Genomic DNA, 25,890 nt, shown 5'->3' on the forward strand with positions numbered 1-25,890 from the left:
ATATATATATATATATATATATATATATATATATATATATGCGCACACACACACATAGATATAAACGTATTCTCCGTTGAGATATTGCAGCCGCTGCTGTGTCCAGGCCCAGGAGCCTTAGCACTGTGCTGTGATGTCACTCAATACCACTGACATCACTAGGTGTAAACAACATCTCTCCTTTGCTGTGTATGTGACTATGGAGCTGTTTGGTGATGTCGTCTATTACGGCCTTCATAGAAGCAACAGGAGATTGTTGCATCCATCTTGAACCCTCAGAACTACAGTGCTATGATGTCACTCACTTCCACAGGCCTTGCAGAGTGTAAACAACAACAACCCAGCTTTGTTGTGTATGTAACCAAAGGGATTTGTGATGTCACCTAGAACCTTCACAGCAGCGACAGCTTTATGAGGAGCATCAGCACTGCTCTGCCTGAGCAGAACCATCACCGCCATAGGTTGTCAAATAACCCGGATTTAACCCACACAGGTAAGTCCAATGGGGTGCAGGCATGTCCTCTATGCTTACAGCTTCCCGTGGGTGTTGGTTTGATACCGTTTGGGGACAGCCAAGGAGGCATCTGCAGGCAACAAAGGTAGGTGTGTGCTTGTGTGTGTGTTTCCTATGCAGATCCTAAGCCCAGTGTCACATGCAAGTAGGAGGAGTAAGAAGGGTTCCTGGCAAATCCGGGTTATGGATTGCATTTAAAAAGGCCCCGTGGGAGTGCAATGGGCCCCTGTCTTGCTGCTTAGCAATAATGGTATGGGTTTAGGTTCTGCTGTGTGTACTGGTGGTTGACTGCCCCCCAGCCCAGAGTGTGCATGGAAAATTGTCTGGCAGCCTCCCTGACAGCAAGCAGTGATAGTGCCCATGAAGGGGACCTTGTTGGGCCCGCCCCTTTCACGGTTATCGCTTCTCGGCCTTTTGGCTAAGATCAAGTGTAGTATCTGTTCTTATCAGTTTAATATCTGATACGTCCCCTATCTGGGGACCATATATTAAATGGATTTTTGAGAACGGGGGCCGATTTCGAAGCTTGCTTCCGTCGCCCTATGCATTGACCCGATATGGCAGTATCTTCGGGTACAGTGCACCACCCCCTTACAGGGTTAAAAAGAAAGATTCCTACTTTCATTGCTACCTGCTTGCTGGCTAGCCAGCTAGCCAGCCCTGTGGGCCTTGCTGCTGCTGCAGCCAATAAACAAAAGGTGGTGCTGCTGCTGCTTCTGCTGCTTCTGCTTCTGCTTGTGTCTGGCCCCTGTTGGAGCGTCCAGGCACAGGACTTCTGCTGCTGCTGACTAAATGGCCTCCTTAATTGGATCATTTGAGTAGCCAGCACACCTGTGCAGGTAGGGCATGACATGATAGGCAGCTGCCTTGATAGCGGGTGGGTGCTGAATGTTCCTAATTGACAAAATAAGATTAATGCTTATGAAGAAATATAAAATCTCATCCCTTCCCCAATATCGCGCCACACCCCTACCCCTTAATTCCCTGGTTGAACGTGATGGACATATGTCTTTTTTCGACCGTACTAACTATGTAACTATGTAACATAACATGGGGGGGGGGGGGTCTCCTGGCTGTTCACACAGGTGTGTCATTGCTGTACATTGACCATGCATTGCTTCTGTGGTATTGCAAAGGCAAAGACAAATGCTTCCAGCCATCCATTGCACTAATGGATTGGTCATCAGCTGGCTGTCTATGTCCCGCATCAATATAGACCAAAGTACAGAGGGTTAGGCTATGCTATTGTGCACCTACCTGATGCATCAGAAGGTGCGAGGCCCTTGCTAAATTCTGTGCACAGACTTTGAGATCTATGCTTTAGACTGTATCTAAACCTGCTCCAACATGGACTGACATTCTGGCCTACTTTCAGCCGATGCGACTTGTCTGTCGCTGAACAGTCGCTTTTTATGTATTCAGCACCTATGTATAATGTTGTAAAAATGCTCTAGAAGCTAAAGTCGCAGAAATGTCACACATATTTGGCCTGCAACTTTCTGTGCGACAAATTCAGACAGGAAAAATCAGTATAAATCCTTAGAAAATTATCCCCCAGTGTCTCTATCTGCTGGCGGTATTGAATAAGCATTGCTGCACTGATGGGGTATGCATTAGACGAAAAAAAAGAAGAAAAAGAAGAATAATACGCCCAGAAAAGAGGCGAAAAGGAGAAAAACGTAAAAAAACGTGAAAAAAAAGTAAGAGGAAGAGAAGGGAAAAAAAGGTGGAAATGGGTTTAAAAGTGATTTCGGCGGAGAATATATATATATATATATATATATATATATATATATATATATATGCGCACACACACACATAGATATAAACGTATTCTCCGTTGAGATATTGCAGCCGCTGCTGTGTCCAGGCCCAGGAGCCTTAGCACTGTGCTGTGATGTCACTCAATACCACTGACATCACTAGGTGTAAACAACATCTCTCCTTTGCTGTGTATGTGACTATGGAGCTGTTTGGTGATGTCGTCTATTACGGCCTTCATAGAAGCAACAGGAGATTGTTGCATCCATCTTGAACCCTCAGAACTACAGTGCTATGATGTCACTCACTTCCACAGGCCTTGCAGAGTGTAAACAACAACAACCCAGCTTTGTTGTGTATGTAACCAAAGGGATTTGTGATGTCACCTAGAACCTTCACAGCAGCGACAGCTTTATGAGGAGCATCAGCACTGCTCTGCTGAGCAGAACCATCACCGCCATAGGTTGTCAAATAACCCGGATTTAACCCACACAGGTAAGTCCAATGGGGTGCAGGCATGTCCTCTATGCTTACAGCTTCCCGTGGGTGTTGGTTTGATACCGTTTGGGGACAGCCAAGGAGGCATCTGCAGGCAACAAAGGTAGGTGTGTGCTTGTGTGTGTGTTTCCTATGCAGATCCTAAGCCCAGTGTCACATGCAAGTAGGAGGAGTAAGAAGGGTTCCTGGCAAATCCGGGTTATGGATTGCATTTAAAAAGGCCCCGTGGGAGTGCAATGGGCCCCTGTCTTGCTGCTTAGCAATAATGGTATGGGTTTAGGTTCTGCTGTGTGTACTGGTGGTTGACTGCCCCCCAGCCCAGAGTGTGCATGGAAAATTGTCTGGCAGCCTCCCTGACAGCAAGCAGTGATAGTGCCCATGAAGGGGACCTTGTTGGGCCCGCCCCTTTCACGGTTATCGCTTCTCGGCCTTTTGGCTAAGATCAAGTGTAGTATCTGTTCTTATCAGTTTAATATCTGATACGTCCCCTATCTGGGGACCATATATTAAATGGATTTTTGAGAACGGGGGCCGATTTCGAAGCTTGCTTCCGTCGCCCTATGCATTGACCCGATATGGCAGTATCTTCGGGTACAGTGCACCACCCCCTTACAGGGTTAAAAAGAAAGATTCCTACTTTCATTGCTACCTGCTTGCTGGCTAGCCAGCTAGCCAGCCCTGTGGGCCTTGCTGCTGCTGCAGCCAATAAACAAAAGGTGGTGCTGCCTGCTGCTTCTGCTGCTTCTGCTTCTGCTTGTGTCTGGCCCCTGTTGGAGCGTCCAGGCACAGGACTTCTGCTGCTGCTGACTAAATGGCCTCCTTAATTGGATCATTTGAGTAGCCAGCACACCTGTGCAGGTAGGGCATGACATGATAGGCAGCTGCCTTGATAGCGGGTGGGTGCTGAATGTTCCTAATTGACAAAATAAGATTAATGCTTATGAAGAAATATAAAATCTCATCCCTTCCCCAATATCGCGCCACACCCCTACCCCTTAATTCCCTGGTTGAACGTGATGGACATATGTCTTTTTTCGACCGTACTAACTATGTAACTATGTAACATAACATGGGGGGGGGGGGGTCTCCTGGCTGTTCACACAGGTGTGTCATTGCTGTACATTGACCATGCATTGCTTCTGTGGTATTGCAAAGGCAAAGACAAATGCTTCCAGCCATCCATTGCACTAATGGATTGGTCATCAGCTGGCTGTCTATGTCCCGCATCAATATAGACCAAAGTACAGAGGGTTAGGCTATGCTATTGTGCACCTACCTGATGCATCAGAAGGTGCGAGGCCCTTGCTAAATTCTGTGCACAGACTTTGAGATCTATGCTTTAGACTGTATCTAAACCTGCTCCAACATGGACTGACATTCTGGCCTACTTTCAGCCGATGCGACTTGTCTGTCGCTGAACAGTCGCTTTTTATGTATTCAGCACCTATGTATAATGTTGTAAAAATGCTCTAGAAGCTAAAGTCGCAGAAATGTCACACATATTTGGCCTGCAACTTTCTGTGCGACAAATTCAGACAGGAAAAATCAGTATAAATCCTTAGAAAATTATCCCCCAGTGTCTCCATCTGCTGGCGGTATTGAATAAGCATTGCTGCACTGATGGGGTATGCATTAGACGAAAAAAAAGAAGAAAAAGAAGAATAATACGCCCAGAAAAGAGGCGAAAAGGAGAATAACGTAAAAAAACGTGAAAAAAAAGTAAGAGGAAGAGAAGGGAAAAAAAGGTGGAAATGGGTTTAAAAGTGATTTCGGCGGAGAAATATATATATATATATATATATATATATATATATATATATATATGCGCACACACACACATAGATATAAACGTATTCTCCGTTGAGATATTGCAGCCGCTGCTGTGTCCAGGCCCAGGAGCCTTAGCACTGTGCTGTGATGTCACTCAATACCACTGACATCACTAGGTGTAAACAACATCTCTCCTTTGCTGTGTATGTGACTATGGAGCTGTTTGGTGATGTCGTCTATTACGGCCTTCATAGAAGCAACAGGAGATTGTTGCATCCATCTTGAACCCTCAGAACTACAGTGCTATGATGTCACTCACTTCCACAGGCCTTGCAGAGTGTAAACAACAACAACCCAGCTTTGTTGTGTATGTAACCAAAGGGATTTGTGATGTCACCTAGAACCTTCACAGCAGCGACAGCTTTATGAGGAGCATCAGCACTGCTCTGCCTGAGCAGAACCATCACCGCCATAGGTTGTCAAATAACCCGGATTTAACCCACACAGGTAAGTCCAATGGGGTGCAGGCATGTCCTCTATGCTTACAGCTTCCCGTGGGTGTTGGTTTGATACCGTTTGGGGACAGCCAAGGAGGCATCTGCAGGCAACAAAGGTAGGTGTGTGCTTGTGTGTGTGTTTCCTATGCAGATCCTAAGCCCAGTGTCACATGCAAGTAGGAGGAGTAAGAAGGGTTCCTGGCAAATCCGGGTTATGGATTGCATTTAAAAAGGCCCCGTGGGAGTGCAATGGGCCCCTGTCTTGCTGCTTAGCAATAATGGTATGGGTTTAGGTTCTGCTGTGTGTACTGGTGGTTGACTGCCCCCCAGCCCAGAGTGTGCATGGAAAATTGTCTGGCAGCCTCCCTGACAGCAAGCAGTGATAGTGCCCATGAAGGGGACCTTGTTGGGCCCGCCCCTTTCACGGTTATCGCTTCTCGGCCTTTTGGCTAAGATCAAGTGTAGTATCTGTTCTTATCAGTTTAATATCTGATACGTCCCCTATCTGGGGACCATATATTAAATGGATTTTTGAGAACGGGGGCCGATTTCGAAGCTTGCTTCCGTCGCCCTATGCATTGACCCGATATGGCAGTATCTTCGGGTACAGTGCACCACCCCCTTACAGGGTTAAAAAGAAAGATTCCTACTTTCATTGCTACCTGCTTGCTGGCTAGCCAGCTAGCCAGCCCTGTGGGCCTTGCTGCTGCTGCAGCCAATAAACAAAAGGTGGTGCTGCTGCTGCTTCTGCTGCTTCTGCTTCTGCTTGTGTCTGGCCCCTGTTGGAGCGTCCAGGCACAGGACTTCTGCTGCTGCTGACTAAATGGCCTCCTTAATTGGATCATTTGAGTAGCCAGCACACCTGTGCAGGTAGGGCATGACATGATAGGCAGCTGCCTTGATAGCGGGTGGGTGCTGAATGTTCCTAATTGACAAAATAAGATTAATGCTTATGAAGAAATATAAAATCTCATCCCTTCCCCAATATCGCGCCACACCCCTACCCCTTAATTCCCTGGTTGAACGTGATGGACATATGTCTTTTTTCGACCGTACTAACTATGTAACTATGTAACATAACATGGGGGGGGGGGGGGGTCTCCTGGCTGTTCACACAGGTGTGTCATTGCTGTACATTGACCATGCATTGCTTCTGTGGTATTGCAAAGGCAAAGACAAATGCTTCCAGCCATCCATTGCACTAATGGATTGGTCATCAGCTGGCTGTCTATGTCCCGCATCAATATAGACCAAAGTACAGAGGGTTAGGCTATGCTATTGTGCACCTACCTGATGCATCAGAAGGTGCGAGGCCCTTGCTAAATTCTGTGCACAGACTTTGAGATCTATGCTTTAGACTGTATCTAAACCTGCTCCAACATGGACTGACATTCTGGCCTACTTTCAGCCGATGCGACTTGTCTGTCGCTGAACAGTCGCTTTTTATGTATTCAGCACCTATGTATAATGTTGTAAAAATGCTCTAGAAGCTAAAGTCGCAGAAATGTCACACATATTTGGCCTGCAACTTTCTGTGCGACAAATTCAGACAGGAAAAATCAGTATAAATCCTTAGAAAATTATCCCCCAGTGTCTCCATCTGCTGGCGGTATTGAATAAGCATTGCTGCACTGATGGGGTATGCATTAGACGAAAAAAAAGAAGAAAAAGAAGAATAATACGCCCAGAAAAGAGGCGAAAAGGAGAAAAACGTAAAAAAACGTGAAAAAAAAGTAAGAGGAAGAGAAGGGAAAAAAAGGTGGAAATGGGTTTAAAAGTGATTTCGGCGGAGAATATATATATATATATATATATATATATATATATATATATATATATGCGCACACACACACATAGATATAAACGTATTCTCCGTTGAGATATTGCAGCCGCTGCTGTGTCCAGGCCCAGGAGCCTTAGCACTGTGCTGTGATGTCACTCAATACCACTGACATCACTAGGTGTAAACAACATCTCTCCTTTGCTGTGTATGTGACTATGGAGCTGTTTGGTGATGTCGTCTATTACGGCCTTCATAGAAGCAACAGGAGATTGTTGCATCCATCTTGAACCCTCAGAACTACAGTGCTATGATGTCACTCACTTCCAACAGGCCTTGCAGAGTGTAAACAACAACAACCCAGCTTTGTTGTGTATGTAACCAAAGGGATTTGTGATGTCACCTAGAACCTTCACAGCAGCGACAGCTTTATGAGGAGCATCAGCACTGCTCTGCCTGAGCAGAACCATCACCGCCATAGGTTGTCAAATAACCCGGATTTAACCCACACAGGTAAGTCCAATGGGGTGCAGGCATGTCCTCTATGCTTACAGCTTCCCGTGGGTGTTGGTTTGATACCGTTTGGGGACAGCCAAGGAGGCATCTGCAGGCAACAAAGGTAGGTGTGTGCTTGTGTGTGTGTTTCCTATGCAGATCCTAAGCCCAGTGTCACATGCAAGTAGGAGGAGTAAGAAGGGTTCCTGGCAAATCCGGGTTATGGATTGCATTTAAAAAGGCCCCGTGGGAGTGCAATGGGCCCCTGTCTTGCTGCTTAGCAATAATGGTATGGGTTTAGGTTCTGCTGTGTGTACTGGTGGTTGACTGCCCCCCAGCCCAGAGTGTGCATGGAAAATTGTCTGGCAGCCTCCCTGACAGCAAGCAGTGATAGTGCCCATGAAGGGGACCTTGTTGGGCCCGCCCCTTTCACGGTTATCGCTTCTCGGCCTTTTGGCTAAGATCAAGTGTAGTATCTGTTCTTATCAGTTTAATATCTGATACATCCCCTATCTGGGGACCATATATTAAATGGATTTTTGAGAACGGGGGCCGATTTCGAAGCTTGCTTCCGTCGCCCTATGCATTGACCCGATATGGCAGTATCTTCGGGTACAGTGCACCACCCCCTTACAGGGTTAAAAAGAAAGATTCCTACTTTCATTGCTACCTGCTTGCTGGCTAGCCAGCTAGCCAGCCCTGTGGGCCTTGCTGCTGCTGCAGCCAATAAACAAAAGGTGGTGCTGCTGCTGCTTCTGCTGCTTCTGCTTCTGCTTGTGTCTGGCCCCTGTTGGAGCGTCCAGGCACAGGACTTCTGCTGCTGCTGACTAAATGGCCTCCTTAATTGGATCATTTGAGTAGCCAGCACACCTGTGCAGGTAGGGCATGACATGATAGGCAGCTGCCTTGATAGCGGGTGGGTGCTGAATGTTCCTAATTGACAAAATAAGATTAATGCTTATGAAGAAATATAAAATCTCATCCCTTCCCCAATATCGCGCCACACCCCTACCCCTTAATTCCCTGGTTGAACGTGATGGACATATGTCTTTTTTCGACCGTACTAACTATGTAACTATGTAACATAACATGGGGGGGGGGGGGGGTCTCCTGGCTGTTCACACAGGTGTGTCATTGCTGTACATTGACCATGCATTGCTTCTGTGGTATTGCAAAGGCAAAGACAAATGCTTCCAGCCATCCATTGCACTAATGGATTGGTCATCAGCTGGCTGTCTATGTCCCGCATCAATATAGACCAAAGTACAGAGGGTTAGGCTATGCTATTGTGCACCTACCTGATGCATCAGAAGGTGCGAGGCCCTTGCTAAATTCTGTGCACAGACTTTGAGATCTATGCTTTAGACTGTATCTAAACCTGCTCCAACATGGACTGACATTCTGGCCTACTTTCAGCCGATGCGACTTGTCTGTCGCTGAACAGTCGCTTTTTATGTATTCAGCACCTATGTATAATGTTGTAAAAATGCTCTAGAAGCTAAAGTCGCAGAAATGTCACACATATTTGGCCTGCAACTTTCTGTGCGACAAATTCAGACAGGAAAAATCAGTATAAATCCTTAGAAAATTATCCCCCAGTGTCTCCATCTGCTGGCGGTATTGAATAAGCATTGCTGCACTGATGGGGTATGCATTAGACGAAAAAAAAGAAGAAAAAGAAGAATAATACGCCCAGAAAAGAGGCGAAAAGGAGAAAAACGTAAAAAAACGTGAAAAAAAAGTAAGAGGAAGAGAAGGGAAAAAAAGGTGGAAATGGGTTTAAAAGTGATTTCGGCGGAGAAATATATATATATATATATATATATATATATATATATATATATATGCGCACACACACACATAGATATAAACGTATTCTCCGTTGAGATATTGCAGCCGCTGCTGTGTCCAGGCCCAGGAGCCTTAGCACTGTGCTGTGATGTCACTCAATACCACTGACATCACTAGGTGTAAACAACATCTCTCCTTTGCTGTGTATGTGACTATGGAGCTGTTTGGTGATGTCGTCTATTACGGCCTTCATAGAAGCAACAGGAGATTGTTGCATCCATCTTGAACCCTCAGAACTACAGTGCTATGATGTCACTCACTTCCACAGGCCTTGCAGAGTGTAAACAACAACAACCCAGCTTTGTTGTGTATGTAACCAAAGGGATTTGTGATGTCACCTAGAACCTTCACAGCAGCGACAGCTTTATGAGGAGCATCAGCACTGCTCTGCCTGAGCAGAACCATCACCGCCATAGGTTGTCAAATAACCCGGATTTAACCCACACAGGTAAGTCCAATGGGGTGCAGGCATGTCCTCTATGCTTACAGCTTCCCGTGGGTGTTGGTTTGATACCGTTTGGGGACAGCCAAGGAGGCATCTGCAGGCAACAAAGGTAGGTGTGTGCTTGTGTGTGTGTTTCCTATGCAGATCCTAAGCCCAGTGTCACATGCAAGTAGGAGGAGTAAGAAGGGTTCCTGGCAAATCCGGGTTATGGATTGCATTTAAAAAGGCCCCGTGGGAGTGCAATGGGCCCCTGTCTTGCTGCTTAGCAATAATGGTATGGGTTTAGGTTCTGCTGTGTGTACTGGTGGTTGACTGCCCCCCAGCCCAGAGTGTGCATGGAAAATTGTCTGGCAGCCTCCCTGACAGCAAGCAGTGATAGTGCCCATGAAGGGGACCTTGTTGGGCCCGCCCCTTTCACGGTTATCGCTTCTCGGCCTTTTGGCTAAGATCAAGTGTAGTATCTGTTCTTATCAGTTTAATATCTGATACGTCCCCTATCTGGGGACCATATATTAAATGGATTTTTGAGAACGGGGGCCGATTTCGAAGCTTGCTTCCGTCGCCCTATGCATTGACCCGATATGGCAGTATCTTCGGGTACAGTGCACCACCCCCTTACAGGGTTAAAAAGAAAGATTCCTACTTTCATTGCTACCTGCTTGCTGGCTAGCCAGCTAGCCAGCCCTGTGGGCCTTGCTGCTGCTGCAGCCAATAAACAAAAGGTGGTGCTGCTGCTGCTTCTGCTGCTTCTGCTTCTGCTTGTGTCTGGCCCCTGTTGGAGCGTCCAGGCACAGGACTTCTGCTGCTGCTGACTAAATGGCCTCCTTAATTGGATCATTTGAGTAGCCAGCACACCTGTGCAGGTAGGGCATGACATGATAGGCAGCTGCCTTGATAGCGGGTGGGTGCTGAATGTTCCTAATTGACAAAATAAGATTAATGCTTATGAAGAAATATAAAATCTCATCCCTTCCCCAATATCGCGCCACACCCCTACCCCTTAATTCCCTGGTTGAACGTGATGGACATATGTCTTTTTTCGACCGTACTAACTATGTAACTATGTAACATAACATGGGGGGGGGGGGGTCTCCTGGCTGTTCACACAGGTGTGTCATTGCTGTACATTGACCATGCATTGCTTCTGTGGTATTGCAAAGGCAAAGACAAATGCTTCCAGCCATCCATTGCACTAATGGATTGGTCATCAGCTGGCTGTCTATGTCCCGCATCAATATAGACCAAAGTACAGAGGGTTAGGCTATGCTATTGTGCACCTACCTGATGCATCAGAAGGTGCGAGGCCCTTGCTAAATTCTGTGCACAGACTTTGAGATCTATGCTTTAGACTGTATCTAAACCTGCTCCAACATGGACTGACATTCTGGCCTACTTTCAGCCGATGCGACTTGTCTGTCGCTGAACAGTCGCTTTTTATGTATTCAGCACCTATGTATAATGTTGTAAAAATGCTCTAGAAGCTAAAGTCGCAGAAATGTCACACATATTTGGCCTGCAACTTTCTGTGCGACAAATTCAGACAGGAAAAATCAGTATAAATCCTTAGAAAATTATCCCCCAGTGTCTCCATCTGCTGGCGGTATTGAATAAGCATTGCTGCACTGATGGGGTATGCATTAGACGAAAAAAAAGAAGAAAAAGAAGAATAATACGCCCAGAAAAGAGGCGAAAAGGAGAATAACGTAAAAAAACGTGAAAAAAAAGTAAGAGGAAGAGAAGGGAAAAAAAGGTGGAAATGGGTTTAAAAGTGATTTCGGCGGAGAAATATATATATATATATATATATATATATATATATATATATATATATGCGCACACACACACATAGATATAAACGTATTCTCCGTTGAGATATTGCAGCCGCTGCTGTGTCCAGGCCCAGGAGCCTTAGCACTGTGCTGTGATGTCACTCAATACCACTGACATCACTAGGTGTAAACAACATCTCTCCTTTGCTGTGTATGTGACTATGGAGCTGTTTGGTGATGTCGTCTATTACGGCCTTCATAGAAGCAACAGGAGATTGTTGCATCCATCTTGAACCCTCAGAACTACAGTGCTATGATGTCACTCACTTCCACAGGCCTTGCAGAGTGTAAACAACAACAACCCAGCTTTGTTGTGTATGTAACCAAAGGGATTTGTGATGTCACCTAGAACCTTCACAGCAGCGACAGCTTTATGAGGAGCATCAGCACTGCTCTGCCTGAGCAGAACCATCACCGCCATAGGTTGTCAAATAACCCGGATTTAACCCACACAGGTAAGTCCAATGGGGTGCAGGCATGTCCTCTATGCTTACAGCTTCCCGTGGGTGTTGGTTTGATACCGTTTGGGGACAGCCAAGGAGGCATCTGCAGGCAACAAAGGTAGGTGTGTGCTTGTGTGTGTGTTTCCTATGCAGATCCTAAGCCCAGTGTCACATGCAAGTAGGAGGAGTAAGAAGGGTTCCTGGCAAATCCGGGTTATGGATTGCATTTAAAAAGGCCCCGTGGGAGTGCAATGGGCCCCTGTCTTGCTGCTTAGCAATAATGGTATGGGTTTAGGTTCTGCTGTGTGTACTGGTGGTTGACTGCCCCCCAGCCCAGAGTGTGCATGGAAAATTGTCTGGCAGCCTCCCTGACAGCAAGCAGTGATAGTGCCCATGAAGGGGACCTTGTTGGGCCCGCCCCTTTCACGGTTATCGCTTCTCGGCCTTTTGGCTAAGATCAAGTGTAGTATCTGTTCTTATCAGTTTAATATCTGATACGTCCCCTATCTGGGGACCATATATTAAATGGATTTTTGAGAACGGGGGCCGATTTCGAAGCTTGCTTCCGTCGCCCTATGCATTGACCCGATATGGCAGTATCTTCGGGTACAGTGCACCACCCCCTTACAGGGTTAAAAAGAAAGATTCCTACTTTCATTGCTACCTGCTTGCTGGCTAGCCAGCTAGCCAGCCCTGTGGGCCTTGCTGCTGCTGCAGCCAATAAACAAAAGGTGGTGCTGCTGCTGCTTCTGCTGCTTCTGCTTCTGCTTGTGTCTGGCCCCTGTTGGAGCGTCCAGGCACAGGACTTCTGCTGCTGCTGACTAAATGGCCTCCTTAATTGGATCATTTGAGTAGCCAGCACACCTGTGCAGGTAGGGCATGACATGATAGGCAGCTGCCTTGATAGCGGGTGGGTGCTGAATGTTCCTAATTGACAAAATAAGATTAATGCTTATGAAGAAATATAAAATCTCATCCCTTCCCCAATATCGCGCCACACCCCTACCCCTTAATTCCCTGGTTGAACGTGATGGACATATGTCTTTTTTCGACCGTACTAACTATGTAACTATGTAACATAACATGGGGGGGGGGGGGGGGTCTCCTGGCTGTTCACACAGGTGTGTCATTGCTGTACATTGACCATGCATTGCTTCTGTGGTATTGCAAAGGCAAAGACAAATGCTTCCAGCCATCCATTGCACTAATGGATTGGTCATCAGCTGGCTGTCTATGTCCCGCATCAATATAGACCAAAGTACAGAGGGTTAGGCTATGCTATTGTGCACCTACCTGATGCATCAGAAGGTGCGAGGCCCTTGCTAAATTCTGTGCACAGACTTTGAGATCTATGCTTTAGACTGTATCTAAACCTGCTCCAACATGGACTGACATTCTGGCCTACTTTCAGCCGATGCGACTTGTCTGTCGCTGAACAGTCGCTTTTTATGTATTCAGCACCTATGTATAATGTTGTAAAAATGCTCTAGAAGCTAAAGTCGCAGAAATGTCACACATATTTGGCCTGCAACTTTCTGTGCGACAAATTCAGACAGGAAAAATCAGTATAAATCCTTAGAAAATTATCCCCCAGTGTCTCCATCTGCTGGCGGTATTGAATAAGCATTGCTGCACTGATGGGGTATGCATTAGACGAAAAAAAAGAAGAAAAAGAAGAATAATACGCCCAGAAAAGAGGCGAAAAGGAGAAAAACGTAAAAAAACGTGAAAAAAAAGTAAGAGGAAGAGAAGGGAAAAAAAGGTGGAAATGGGTTTAAAAGTGATTTCGGCGGAGAAATATATATATATATATATATATATATATATATATATATATATATATGCGCACACACACACATAGATATAAACGTATTCTCCGTTGAGATATTGCAGCCGCTGCTGTGTCCAGGCCCAGGAGCCTTAGCACTGTGCTGTGATGTCACTCAATACCACTGACATCACTAGGTGTAAACAACATCTCTCCTTTGCTGTGTATGTGACTATGGAGCTGTTTGGTGATGTCGTCTATTACGGCCTTCATAGAAGCAACAGGAGATTGTTGCATCCATCTTGAACCCTCAGAACTACAGTGCTATGATGTCACTCACTTCCACAGGCCTTGCAGAGTGTAAACAACAACAACCCAGCTTTGTTGTGTATGTAACCAAAGGGATTTGTGATGTCACCTAGAACCTTCACAGCAGCGACAGCTTTATGAGGAGCATCAGCACTGCTCTGCCTGAGCAGAACCATCACCGCCATAGGTTGTCAAATAACCCGGATTTAACCCACACAGGTAAGTCCAATGGGGTGCAGGCATGTCCTCTATGCTTACAGCTTCCCGTGGGTGTTGGTTTGATACCGTTTGGGGACAGCCAAGGAGGCATCTGCAGGCAACAAAGGTAGGTGTGTGCTTGTGTGTGTGTTTCCTATGCAGATCCTAAGCCCAGTGTCACATGCAAGTAGGAGGAGTAAGAAGGGTTCCTGGCAAATCCGGGTTATGGATTGCATTTAAAAAGGCCCCGTGGGAGTGCAATGGGCCCCTGTCTTGCTGCTTAGCAATAATGGTATGGGTTTAGGTTCTGCTGTGTGTACTGGTGGTTGACTGCCCCCCAGCCCAGAGTGTGCATGGAAAATTGTCTGGCAGCCTCCCTGACAGCAAGCAGTGATAGTGCCCATGAAGGGGACCTTGTTGGGCCCGCCCCTTTCACGGTTATCGCTTCTCGGCCTTTTGGCTAAGATCAAGTGTAGTATCTGTTCTTATCAGTTTAATATCTGATACGTCCCCTATCTGGGGACCATATATTAAATGGATTTTTGAGAACGGGGGCCGATTTCGAAGCTTGCTTCCGTCGCCCTATGCATTGACCCGATATGGCAGTATCTTCGGGTACAGTGCACCACCCCCTTACAGGGTTAAAAAGAAAGATTCCTACTTTCATTGCTACCTGCTTGCTGGCTAGCCAGCTAGCCAGCCCTGTGGGCCTTGCTGCTGCTGCAGCCAATAAACAAAAGGTGGTGCTGCTGCTGCTTCTGCTGCTTCTGCTTCTGCTTGTGTCTGGCCCCTGTTGGAGCGTCCAGGCACAGGACTTCTGCTGCTGCTGACTAAATGGCCTCCTTAATTGGATCATTTGAGTAGCCAGCACACCTGTGCAGGTAGGGCATGACATGATAGGCAGCTGCCTTGATAGCGGGTGGGTGCTGAATGTTCCTAATTGACAAAATAAGATTAATGCTTATGAAGAAATATAAAATCTCATCCCTTCCCCAATATCGCGCCACACCCCTACCCCTTAATTCCCTGGTTGAACGTGATGGACATATGTCTTTTTTCGACCGTACTAACTATGTAACTATGTAACATAACATGGGGGGGGGGGGTCTCCTGGCTGTTCACACAGGTGTGTCATTGCTGTACATTGACCATGCATTGCTTCTGTGGTATTGCAAAGGCAAAGACAAATGCTTCCAGCCATCCATTGCACTAATGGATTGGTCATCAGCTGGCTGTCTATGTCCCGCATCAATATAGACCAAAGTACAGAGGGTTAGGCTATGCTATTGTGCACCTACCTGATGCATCAGAAGGTGCGAGGCCCTTGCTAAATTCTGTGCACAGACTTTGAGATCTATGCTTTAGACTGTATCTAAACCTGCTCCAACATGGACTGACATTCTGGCCTACTTTCAGCCGATGCGACTTGTCTGTCGCTGAACAGTCGCTTTTTATGTATTCAGCACCTATGTATAATGTTGTAAAAATGCTCTAGAAGCTAAAGTCGCAGAAATGTCACACATATTTGGCCTGCAACTTTCTGTGCGACAAATTCAGACAGGAAAAATCAGTATAAATCCTTAGAAAATTATCCCCCAGTGTCTCCATCTGCTGGCGGTATTGAATAAGCATTGCTGCACTGATGGGGTATGCATTAGACGAAAAAAAAGAAGAAAAAGAAGAATAATACGCCCAGAAAAGAGGCGAAAAGGAGAAAAACGTAAAAAAACGTGAAAAAAAAGTAAGAGGAAGAGAAGGGAAAAAAAGGTGGAAATGGGTTTAAAAGTGATTTCGGCGGAGAATATATATATATATATATATATATATATATATATATATATATATATATATGCGCACACACACACATAGATATAAACGTATTCTCCGTTGAGATATTGCAGCCGCTGCTGTGTCCAGGCCCAGGAGCCTTAGCACTGTGCTGTGATGTCACTCAATACCACTGACATCACTAGGTGTAAACAACATCTCTCCTTTGCTGTGTATGTGACTATGGAGCTGTTTGGTGATGTCGTCTATTACGGCCTTCATAGAAGCAACAGGAGATTGTTGCATCCATCTTGAACCCTCAGAACTACAGTGCTATGATGTCACTCACTTCCACAGGCCTTGCAGAGTGTAAACAACAACAACCCAGCTTTGTTGTGTATGTAACCAAAGGGATTTGTGATGTCACCTAGAACCTTCACAGCAGCGACAGCTTTATGAGGAGCATCAGCACTGCTCTGCCTGAGCAGAACCATCACCGCCATAGGTTGTCAAATAACCTGGATTTAACCCACACAGGTAAGTCCAATGGGGTGCAGGCATGTCCTCTATGCTTACAGCTTCCCGTGGGTGTTGGTTTGATACCGTTTGGGGACAGCCAAGGAGGCATCTGCAGGCAACAAAGGTAGGTGTGTGCTTGTGTGTGTGTTTCCTATGCAGATCCTAAGCCCAGTGTCACATGCAAGTAGGAGGAGTAAGAAGGGTTCCTGGCAAATCCGGGTTATGGATTGCATTTAAAAAGGCCCCGTGGGAGTGCAATGGGCCCCTGTCTTGCTGCTTAGCAATAATGGTATGGGTTTAGGTTCTGCTGTGTGTACTGGTGGTTGACTGCCCCCCAGCCCAGAGTGTGCATGGAAAATTGTCTGGCAGCCTCCCTGACAGCAAGCAGTGATAGTGCCCATGAAGGGGACCTTGTTGGGCCCGCCCCTTTCACGGTTATCGCTTCTCGGCCTTTTGGCTAAGATCAAGTGTAGTATCTGTTCTTATCAGTTTAATATCTGATACGTCCCCTATCTGGGGACCATATATTAAATGGATTTTTGAGAACGGGGGCCGATTTCGAAGCTTGCTTCCGTCGCCCTATGCATTGACCCGATATGGCAGTATCTTCGGGTACAGTGCACCACCCCCTTACAGGGTTAAAAAGAAAGATTCCTACTTTCATTGCTACCTGCTTGCTGGCTAGCCAGCTAGCCAGCCCTGTGGGCCTTGCTGCTGCTGCAGCCAATAAACAAAAGGTGGTGCTGCTGCTGCTTCTGCTGCTTCTGCTTCTGCTTGTGTCTGGCCCCTGTTGGAGCGTCCAGGCACAGGACTTCTGCTGCTGCTGACTAAATGGCCTCCTTAATTGGATCATTTGAGTAGCCAGCACACCTGTGCAGGTAGGGCATGACATGATAGGCAGCTGCCTTGATAGCGGGTGGGTGCTGAATGTTCCTAATTGACAAAATAAGATTAATGCTTATGAAGAAATATAAAATCTCATCCCTTCCCCAATATCGCGCCACACCCCTACCCCTTAATTCCCTGGTTGAACGTGATGGACATATGTCTTTTTTCGACCGTACTAACTATGTAACTATGTAACATAACATGGGGGGGGGGGGGTCTCCTGGCTGTTCACACAGGTGTGTCATTGCTGTACATTGACCATGCATTGCTTCTGTGGTATTGCAAAGGCAAAGACAAATGCTTCCAGCCATCCATTGCACTAATGGATTGGTCATCAGCTGGCTGTCTATGTCCCGCATCAATATAGACCAAAGTACAGAGGGTTAGGCTATGCTATTGTGCACCTACCTGATGCATCAGAAGGTGCGAGGCCCTTGCTAAATTCTGTGCACAGACTTTGAGATCTATGCTTTAGACTGTATCTAAACCTGCTCCAACATGGACTGACATTCTGGCCTACTTTCAGCCGATGCGACTTGTCTGTCGCTGAACAGTCGCTTTTTATGTATTCAGCACCTATGTATAATGTTGTAAAAATGCTCTAGAAGCTAAAGTCGCAGAAATGTCACACATATTTGGCCTGCAACTTTCTGTGCGACAAATTCAGACAGGAAAAATCAGTATAAATCCTTAGAAAATTATCCCCCAGTGTCTCCATCTGCTGGCGGTATTGAATAAGCATTGCTGCACTGATGGGGTATGCATTAGACGAAAAAAAAGAAGAAAAAGAAGAATAATACGCCCAGAAAAGAGGCGAAAAGGAGAAAAACGTAAAAAAACGTGAAAAAAAAGTAAGAGGAAGAGAAGGGAAAAAAAGGTGGAAATGGGTTTAAAAGTGATTTCGGCGGAGAAATATATATATATATATATATATATATATATATATATATATATATATGCGCACACACACACATAGATATAAACGTATTCTCCGTTGAGATATTGCAGCCGCTGCTGTGTCCAGGCCCAGGAGCCTTAGCACTGTGCTGTGATGTCACTCAATACCACTGACATCACTAGGTGTAAACAACATCTCTCCTTTGCTGTGTATGTGACTATGGAGCTGTTTGGTGATGTCGTCTATTACGGCCTTCATAGAAGCAACAGGAGATTGTTGCATCCATCTTGAACCCTCAGAACTACAGTGCTATGATGTCACTCACTTCCACAGGCCTTGCAGAGTGTAAACAACAACAACCCAGCTTTGTTGTGTATGTAACCAAAGGGATTTGTGATGTCACCTAGAACCTTCACAGCAGCGACAGCTTTATGAGGAGCATCAGCACTGCTCTGCCTGAGCAGAACCATCACCGCCATAGGTTGTCAAATAACCCGGATTTAACCCACACAGGTAAGTCCAATGGGGTGCAGGCATGTCCTCTATGCTTACAGCTTCCCGTGGGTGTTGGTTTGATACCGTTTGGGGACAGCCAAGGAGGCATCTGCAGGCAACAAAGGTAGGTGTGTGCTTGTGTGTGTGTTTCCTATGCAGATCCTAAGCCCAGTGTCACATGCAAGTAGGAGGAGTAAGAAGGGTTCCTGGCAAATCCGGGTTATGGATTGCATTTAAAAAGGCCCCGTGGGAGTGCAATGGGCCCCTGTCTTGCTGCTTAGCAATAATGGTATGGGTTTAGGTTCTGCTGTGTGTACTGGTGGTTGACTGCCCCCCAGCCCAGAGTGTGCATGGAAAATTGTCTGGCAGCCTCCCTGACAGCAAGCAGTGATAGTGCCCATGAAGGGGACCTTGTTGGGCCCGCCCCTTTCACGGTTATCGCTTCTCGGCCTTTTGGCTAAGATCAAGTGTAGTATCTGTTCTTATCAGTTTAATATCTGATACGTCCCCTATCTGGGGACCATATATTAAATGGATTTTTGAGAACGGGGGCCGATTTCGAAGCTTGCTTCCGTCGCCCTATGCATTGACCCGATATGGCAGTATCTTCGGGTACAGTGCACCACCCCCTTACAGGGTTAAAAAGAAAGATTCCTACTTTCATTGCTACCTGCTTGCTGGCTAGCCAGCTAGCCAGCCCTGTGGGCCTTGCTGCTGCTGCAGCCAATAAACAAAAGGTGGTGCTGCTGCTGCTTCTGCTGCTTCTGCTTCTGCTTGTGTCTGGCCCCTGTTGGAGCGTCCAGGCACAGGACTTCTGCTGCTGCTGACTAAATGGCCTCCTTAATTGGATCATTTGAGTAGCCAGCACACCTGTGCAGGTAGGGCATGACATGATAGGCAGCTGCCTTGATAGCGGGTGGGTGCTGAATGTTCCTAATTGACAAAATAAGATTAATGCTTATGAAGAAATATAAAATCTCATCCCTTCCCCAATATCGCGCCACACCCCTACCCCTTAATTCCCTGGTTGAACGTGATGGACATATGTCTTTTTTCGACCGTACTAACTATGTAACTATGTAACATAACATGGGGGGGGGGGGGGTCTCCTGGCTGTTCACACAGGTGTGTCATTGCTGTACATTGACCATGCATTGCTTCTGTGGTATTGCAAAGGCAAAGACAAATGCTTCCAGCCATCCATTGCACTAATGGATTGGTCATCAGCTGGCTGTCTATGTCCCGCATCAATATAGACCAAAGTACAGAGGGTTAGGCTATGCTATTGTGCACCTACCTGATGCATCAGAAGGTGCGAGGCCCTTGCTAAATTCTGTGCACAGACTTTGAGATCTATGCTTTAGACTGTATCTAAACCTGCTCCAACATGGACTGACATTCTGGCCTACTTTCAGCCGATGCGACTTGTCTGTCGCTGAACAGTCGCTTTTTATGTATTCAGCACCTATGTATAATGTTGTAAAAATGCTCTAGAAGCTAAAGTCGCAGAAATGTCACACATATTTGGCCTGCAACTTTCTGTGCGACAAATTCAGACAGGAAAAATCAGTATAAATCCTTAGAAAATTATCCCCCAGTGTCTCCATCTGCTGGCGGTATTGAATAAGCATTGCTGCACTGATGGGGTATGCATTAGACGAAAAAAAAGAAGAAAAAGAAGAATAATACGCCCAGAAAAGAGGCGAAAAGGAGAAAAACGTAAAAAAACGTGAAAAAAAAGTAAGAGGAAGAGAAGGGAAAAAAAGGTGGAAATGGGTTTAAAAGTGATTTCGGCGGAGAATATATATATATATATATATATATATATATATATATATATATATATGCGCACACACACACATAGATATAAACGTATTCTCCGTTGAGATATTGCAGCCGCTGCTGTGTCCAGGCCCAGGAGCCTTAGCACTGTGCTGTGATGTCACTCAATACCACTGACATCACTAGGTGTAAACAACATCTCTCCTTTGCTGTGTATGTGACTATGGAGCTGTTTGGTGATGTCGTCTATTACGGCCTTCATAGAAGCAACAGGAGATTGTTGCATCCATCTTGAACCCTCAGAACTACAGTGCTATGATGTCACTCACTTCCACAGGCCTTGCAGAGTGTAAACAACAACAACCCAGCTTTGTTGTGTATGTAACCAAAGGGATTTGTGATGTCACCTAGAACCTTCACAGCAGCGACAGCTTTATGAGGAGCATCAGCACTGCTCTGCCTGAGCAGAACCATCACCGCCATAGGTTGTCAAATAACCCGGATTTAACCCACACAGGTAAGTCCAATGGGGTGCAGGCATGTCCTCTATGCTTACAGCTTCCCGTGGGTGTTGGTTTGATACCGTTTGGGGACAGCCAAGGAGGCATCTGCAGGCAACAAAGGTAGGTGTGTGCTTGTGTGTGTGTTTCCTATGCAGATCCTAAGCCCAGTGTCACATGCAAGTAGGAGGAGTAAGAAGGGTTCCTGGCAAATCCGGGTTATGGATTGCATTTAAAAAGGCCCCGTGGGAGTGCAATGGGCCCCTGTCTTGCTGCTTAGCAATAATGGTATGGGTTTAGGTTCTGCTGTGTGTACTGGTGGTTGACTGCCCCCCAGCCCAGAGTGTGCATGGAAAATTGTCTGGCAGCCTCCCTGACAGCAAGCAGTGATAGTGCCCATGAAGGGGACCTTGTTGGGCCCGCCCCTTTCACGGTTATCGCTTCTCGGCCTTTTGGCTAAGATCAAGTGTAGTATCTGTTCTTATCAGTTTAATATCTGATACGTCCCCTATCTGGGGACCATATATTAAATGGATTTTTGAGAACGGGGGCCGATTTCGAAGCTTGCTTCCGTCGCCCTATGCATTGACCCGATATGGCAGTATCTTCGGGTACAGTGCACCACCCCCTTACAGGGTTAAAAAGAAAGATTCCTACTTTCATTGCTACCTGCTTGCTGGCTAGCCAGCTAGCCAGCCCTGTGGGCCTTGCTGCTGCTGCAGCCAATAAACAAAAGGTGGTGCTGCTGCTGCTTCTGCTGCTTCTGCTTCTGCTTGTGTCTGGCCCCTGTTGGAGCGTCCAGGCACAGGACTTCTGCTGCTGCTGACTAAATGGCCTCCTTAATTGGATCATTTGAGTAGCCAGCACACCTGTGCAGGTAGGGCATGACATGATAGGCAGCTGCCTTGATAGCGGGTGGGTGCTGAATGTTCCTAATTGACAAAATAAGATTAATGCTTATGAAGAAATATAAAATCTCATCCCTTCCCCAATATCGCGCCACACCCCTACCCCTTAATTCCCTGGTTGAACGTGATGGACATATGTCTTTTTTCGACCGTACTAACTATGTAACTATGTAACATAACATGGGGGGGGGGGGGTCTCCTGGCTGTTCACACAGGTGTGTCATTGCTGTACATTGACCATGCATTGCTTCTGTGGTATTGCAAAGGCAAAGACAAATGCTTCCAGCCATCCATTGCACTAATGGATTGGTCATCAGCTGGCTGTCTATGTCCCGCATCAATATAGACCAAAGTACAGAGGGTTAGGCTATGCTATTGTGCACCTACCTGATGCATCAGAAGGTGCGAGGCCCTTGCTAAATTCTGTGCACAGACTTTGAGATCTATGCTTTAGACTGTATCTAAACCTGCTCCAACATGGACTGACATTCTGGCCTACTTTCAGCCGATGCGACTTGTCTGTCGCTGAACAGTCGCTTTTTATGTATTCAGCACCTATGTATAATGTTGTAAAAATGCTCTAGAAGCTAAAGTCGCAGAAATGTCACACATATTTGGCCTGCAACTTTCTGTGCGACAAATTCAGACAGGAAAAATCAGTATAAATCCTTAGAAAATTATCCCCCAGTGTCTCCATCTGCTGGCGGTATTGAATAAGCATTGCTGCACTGATGGGGTATGCATTAGACGAAAAAAAAGAAGAAAAAGAAGAATAATACGCCCAGAAAAGAGGCGAAAAGGAGAAAAACGTAAAAAAACGTGAAAAAAAAGTAAGAGGAAGAGAAGGGAAAAAAAGGTGGAAATGGGTTTAAAAGTGATTTCGGCGGAGAAATATATATATATATATATATATATATATATATATATATATATATGCGCACACACACACATAGATATAAACGTATTCTCCGTTGAGATATTGCAGCCGCTGCTGTGTCCAGGCCCAGGAGCCTTAGCACTGTGCTGTGATGTCACTCAATACCACTGACATCACTAGGTGTAAACAACATCTCTCCTTTGCTGTGTATGTGACTATGGAGCTGTTTGGTGATGTCGTCTATTACGGCCTTCATAGAAGCAACAGGAGATTGTTGCATCCATCTTGAACCCTCAGAACTACAGTGCTATGATGTCACTCACTTCCACAGGCCTTGCAGAGTGTAAACAACAACAACCCAGCTTTGTTGTGTATGTAACCAAAGGGATTTGTGATGTCACCTAGAACCTTCACAGCAGCGACAGCTTTATGAGGAGCATCAGCACTGCTCTGCCTGAGCAGAACCATCACCGCCATAGGTTGTCAAATAACCCGGATTTAACCCACACAGGTAAGTCCAATGGGGTGCAGGCATGTCCTCTATGCTTACAGCTTCCCGTGGGTGTTGGTTTGATACCGTTTGGGGACAGCCAAGGAGGCATCTGCAGGCAACAAAGGTAGGTGTGTGCTTGTGTGTGTGTTTCCTATGCAGATCCTAAGCCCAGTGTCACATGCAAGTAGGAGGAGTAAGAAGGGTTCCTGGCAAATCCGGGTTATGGATTGCATTTAAAAAGGCCCCGTGGGAGTGCAATGGGCCCCTGTCTTGCTGCTTAGCAATAATGGTATGGGTTTAGGTTCTGCTGTGTGTGGTGGTTGACTGCCCCCCAGCCCAGAGTGTGCATGGAAAATTGTCTGGCAGCCTCCCTGACAGCAAGCAGTGATAGTGCCCATGAAGGGGACCTTGTTGGGCCCGCCCCTTTCACGGTTATCGCTTCTCGGCCTTTTGGCTAAGATCAAGTGTAGTATCTGTTCTTATCAGTTTAATATCTGATACGTCCCCTATCTGGGGACCATATATTAAATGGATTTTTGAGAACGGGGGCCGATTTCGAAGCTTGCTTCCGTCGCCCTATGCATTGACCCGATATGGCAGTATCTTCGGGTACAGTGCACCACCCCCTTACAGGGTTAAAAAGAAAGATTCCTACTTTCATTGCTACCTGCTTGCTGGCTAGCCAGCTAGCCAGCCCTGTGGGCCTTGCTGCTGCTGCAGCCAATAAACAAAAGGTGGTGCTGCTGCTGCTTCTGCTGCTTCTGCTTCTGCTTGTGTCTGGCCCCTGTTGGAGCGTCCAGGCACAGGACTTCTGCTGCTGCTGACTAAATGGCCTCCTTAATTGGATCATTTGAGTAGCCAGCACACCTGTGCAGGTAGGGCATGACATGATAGGCAGCTGCCTTGATAGCGGGTGGGTGCTGAATGTTCCTAATTGACAAAATAAGATTAATGCTTATGAAGAAATATAAAATCTCATCCCTTCCCCAATATCGCGCCACACCCCTACCCCTTAATTCCCTGGTTGAACGTGATGGACATATGTCTTTTTTCGACCGTACTAACTATGTAACTATGTAACATAACATGGGGGGGGGGGGTCTCCTGGCTGTTCACACAGGTGTGTCATTGCTGTACATTGACCATGCATTGCTTCTGTGGTATTGCAAAGGCAAAGACAAATGCTTCCAGCCATCCATTGCACTAATGGATTGGTCATCAGCTGGCTGTCTATGTCCCGCATCAATATAGACCAAAGTACAGAGGGTTAGGCTATGCTATTGTGCACCTACCTGATGCATCAGAAGGTGCGAGGCCCTTGCTAAATTCTGTGCACAGACTTTGAGATCTATGCTTTAGACTGTATCTAAACCTGCTCCAACATGGACTGACATTCTGGCCTACTTTCAGCCGATGCGACTTGTCTGTCGCTGAACAGTCGCTTTTTATGTATTCAGCACCTATGTATAATGTTGTAAAAATGCTCTAGAAGCTAAAGTCGCAGAAATGTCACACATATTTGGCCTGCAACTTTCTGTGCGACAAATTCAGACAGGAAAAATCAGTATAAATCCTTAGAAAATTATCCCCCAGTGTCTCCATCTGCTGGCGGTATTGAATAAGCATTGCTGCACTGATGGGGTATGCATTAGACGAAAAAAAAGAAGAAAAAGAAGAATAATACGCCCAGAAAAGAGGCGAAAAGGAGAAAAACGTAAAAAAACGTGAAAAAAAAGTAAGAGGAAGAGAAGGGAAAAAAAGGTGGAAATGGGTTTAAAAGTGATTTCGGCGGAGAAATATATATATATATATATATATATATATATATATATATATATATGCGCACACACACACATAGATATAAACGTATTCTCCGTTGAGATATTGCAGCCGCTGCTGTGTCCAGGCCCAGGAGCCTTAGCACTGTGCTGTGATGTCACTCAATACCACTGACATCACTAGGTGTAAACAACATCTCTCCTTTGCTGTGTATGTGACTATGGAGCTGTTTGGTGATGTCGTCTATTACGGCCTTCATAGAAGCAACAGGAGATTGTTGCATCCATCTTGAACCCTCAGAACTACAGTGCTATGATGTCACTCACTTCCACAGGCCTTGCAGAGTGTAAACAACAACAACCCAGCTTTGTTGTGTATGTAACTGTTACGCCGAGCGCTCCGGGTCCCCGCTCCTCCCCGGAGCGCTCGCTACACTTCCCTCACTGCAGCGCCCCGGTCGGTTCCACGGACCCGGGGCGCTGCGTTACCACCTCCGGCCGGGATGCGATTCGCGATGCGGGTAGCGCCCGCTCGCGATGCGCACCCCGGCTCCCGTACCTTACTCGCTCCCCGTCAGTTCTGTCCCGGCGCGCGCGGCCCCGCTCCCTAGGGCGCGCGCGCGCCGGGTCTTTGCGATTTAAAGGGCCACTGCACCGCTGATTGGTGCAGTGGTTCCAATTAGTGTTTACACCTGTGCACTTCCCTATATCACCTCACTTCCCCTTCACTCCCTCGCCGGATCTTGTTGCCCTAGTGCCAGTGAAAGCGTTCCTTGTGTGTTCCTTGCCTGTGATTCCAGACCTTCTGCCGTTGCCCCTGACTACGA

General features: G+C 46.4%; 11 non-coding genes across 11 annotated transcripts; all 11 read left to right on the forward strand.

Moving 5' to 3' along the window:
* Positions 1-912: 912 nt before the first annotated feature.
* LOC130341187 (U2 spliceosomal RNA) lies at positions 913-1,103 on the forward strand. The gene has a single exon (XR_008881174.1). It is a non-coding gene; the product is annotated as a U2 spliceosomal RNA (small nuclear RNA).
* A 2,086-nt stretch (positions 1,104-3,189) lies between these two features.
* On the forward strand, positions 3,190-3,380 carry LOC130341188 (U2 spliceosomal RNA). Its single transcript, XR_008881175.1, has one exon. It is a non-coding gene; the product is annotated as a U2 spliceosomal RNA (small nuclear RNA).
* Positions 3,381-5,469: 2,089 nt separating this feature from the next.
* On the forward strand, positions 5,470-5,660 carry LOC130341189 (U2 spliceosomal RNA). Its single transcript, XR_008881176.1, has one exon. It is a non-coding gene; the product is annotated as a U2 spliceosomal RNA (small nuclear RNA).
* A 2,092-nt stretch (positions 5,661-7,752) lies between these two features.
* On the forward strand, positions 7,753-7,943 carry LOC130341141 (U2 spliceosomal RNA). Its single transcript, XR_008881134.1, has one exon. It is a non-coding gene; the product is annotated as a U2 spliceosomal RNA (small nuclear RNA).
* Positions 7,944-10,033: 2,090 nt separating this feature from the next.
* Positions 10,034-10,224, forward strand: LOC130341190 (U2 spliceosomal RNA). Its single transcript, XR_008881177.1, has one exon. It is a non-coding gene; the product is annotated as a U2 spliceosomal RNA (small nuclear RNA).
* Positions 10,225-12,314: 2,090 nt separating this feature from the next.
* Positions 12,315-12,505, forward strand: LOC130341193 (U2 spliceosomal RNA). Its single transcript, XR_008881179.1, has one exon. It is a non-coding gene; the product is annotated as a U2 spliceosomal RNA (small nuclear RNA).
* Positions 12,506-14,598: 2,093 nt separating this feature from the next.
* Positions 14,599-14,789, forward strand: LOC130341194 (U2 spliceosomal RNA). Its single transcript, XR_008881180.1, has one exon. It is a non-coding gene; the product is annotated as a U2 spliceosomal RNA (small nuclear RNA).
* A 2,092-nt stretch (positions 14,790-16,881) lies between these two features.
* On the forward strand, positions 16,882-17,072 carry LOC130341195 (U2 spliceosomal RNA). The gene has a single exon (XR_008881181.1). It is a non-coding gene; the product is annotated as a U2 spliceosomal RNA (small nuclear RNA).
* Positions 17,073-19,162: 2,090 nt separating this feature from the next.
* Positions 19,163-19,353, forward strand: LOC130341196 (U2 spliceosomal RNA). Its single transcript, XR_008881182.1, has one exon. It is a non-coding gene; the product is annotated as a U2 spliceosomal RNA (small nuclear RNA).
* Positions 19,354-21,443: 2,090 nt separating this feature from the next.
* On the forward strand, positions 21,444-21,634 carry LOC130341197 (U2 spliceosomal RNA). The gene has a single exon (XR_008881183.1). It is a non-coding gene; the product is annotated as a U2 spliceosomal RNA (small nuclear RNA).
* A 2,085-nt stretch (positions 21,635-23,719) lies between these two features.
* Positions 23,720-23,910, forward strand: LOC130341102 (U2 spliceosomal RNA). The gene has a single exon (XR_008881100.1). It is a non-coding gene; the product is annotated as a U2 spliceosomal RNA (small nuclear RNA).
* Positions 23,911-25,890: the final 1,980 nt, after the last annotated feature.

The sequence above is a fragment of the Hyla sarda genome, unplaced genomic scaffold, assembly GCF_029499605.1.
Source record: "Hyla sarda isolate aHylSar1 unplaced genomic scaffold, aHylSar1.hap1 scaffold_612, whole genome shotgun sequence".
NCBI classification, from domain to species: Eukaryota; Metazoa; Chordata; class Amphibia; order Anura; family Hylidae; genus Hyla; species Hyla sarda.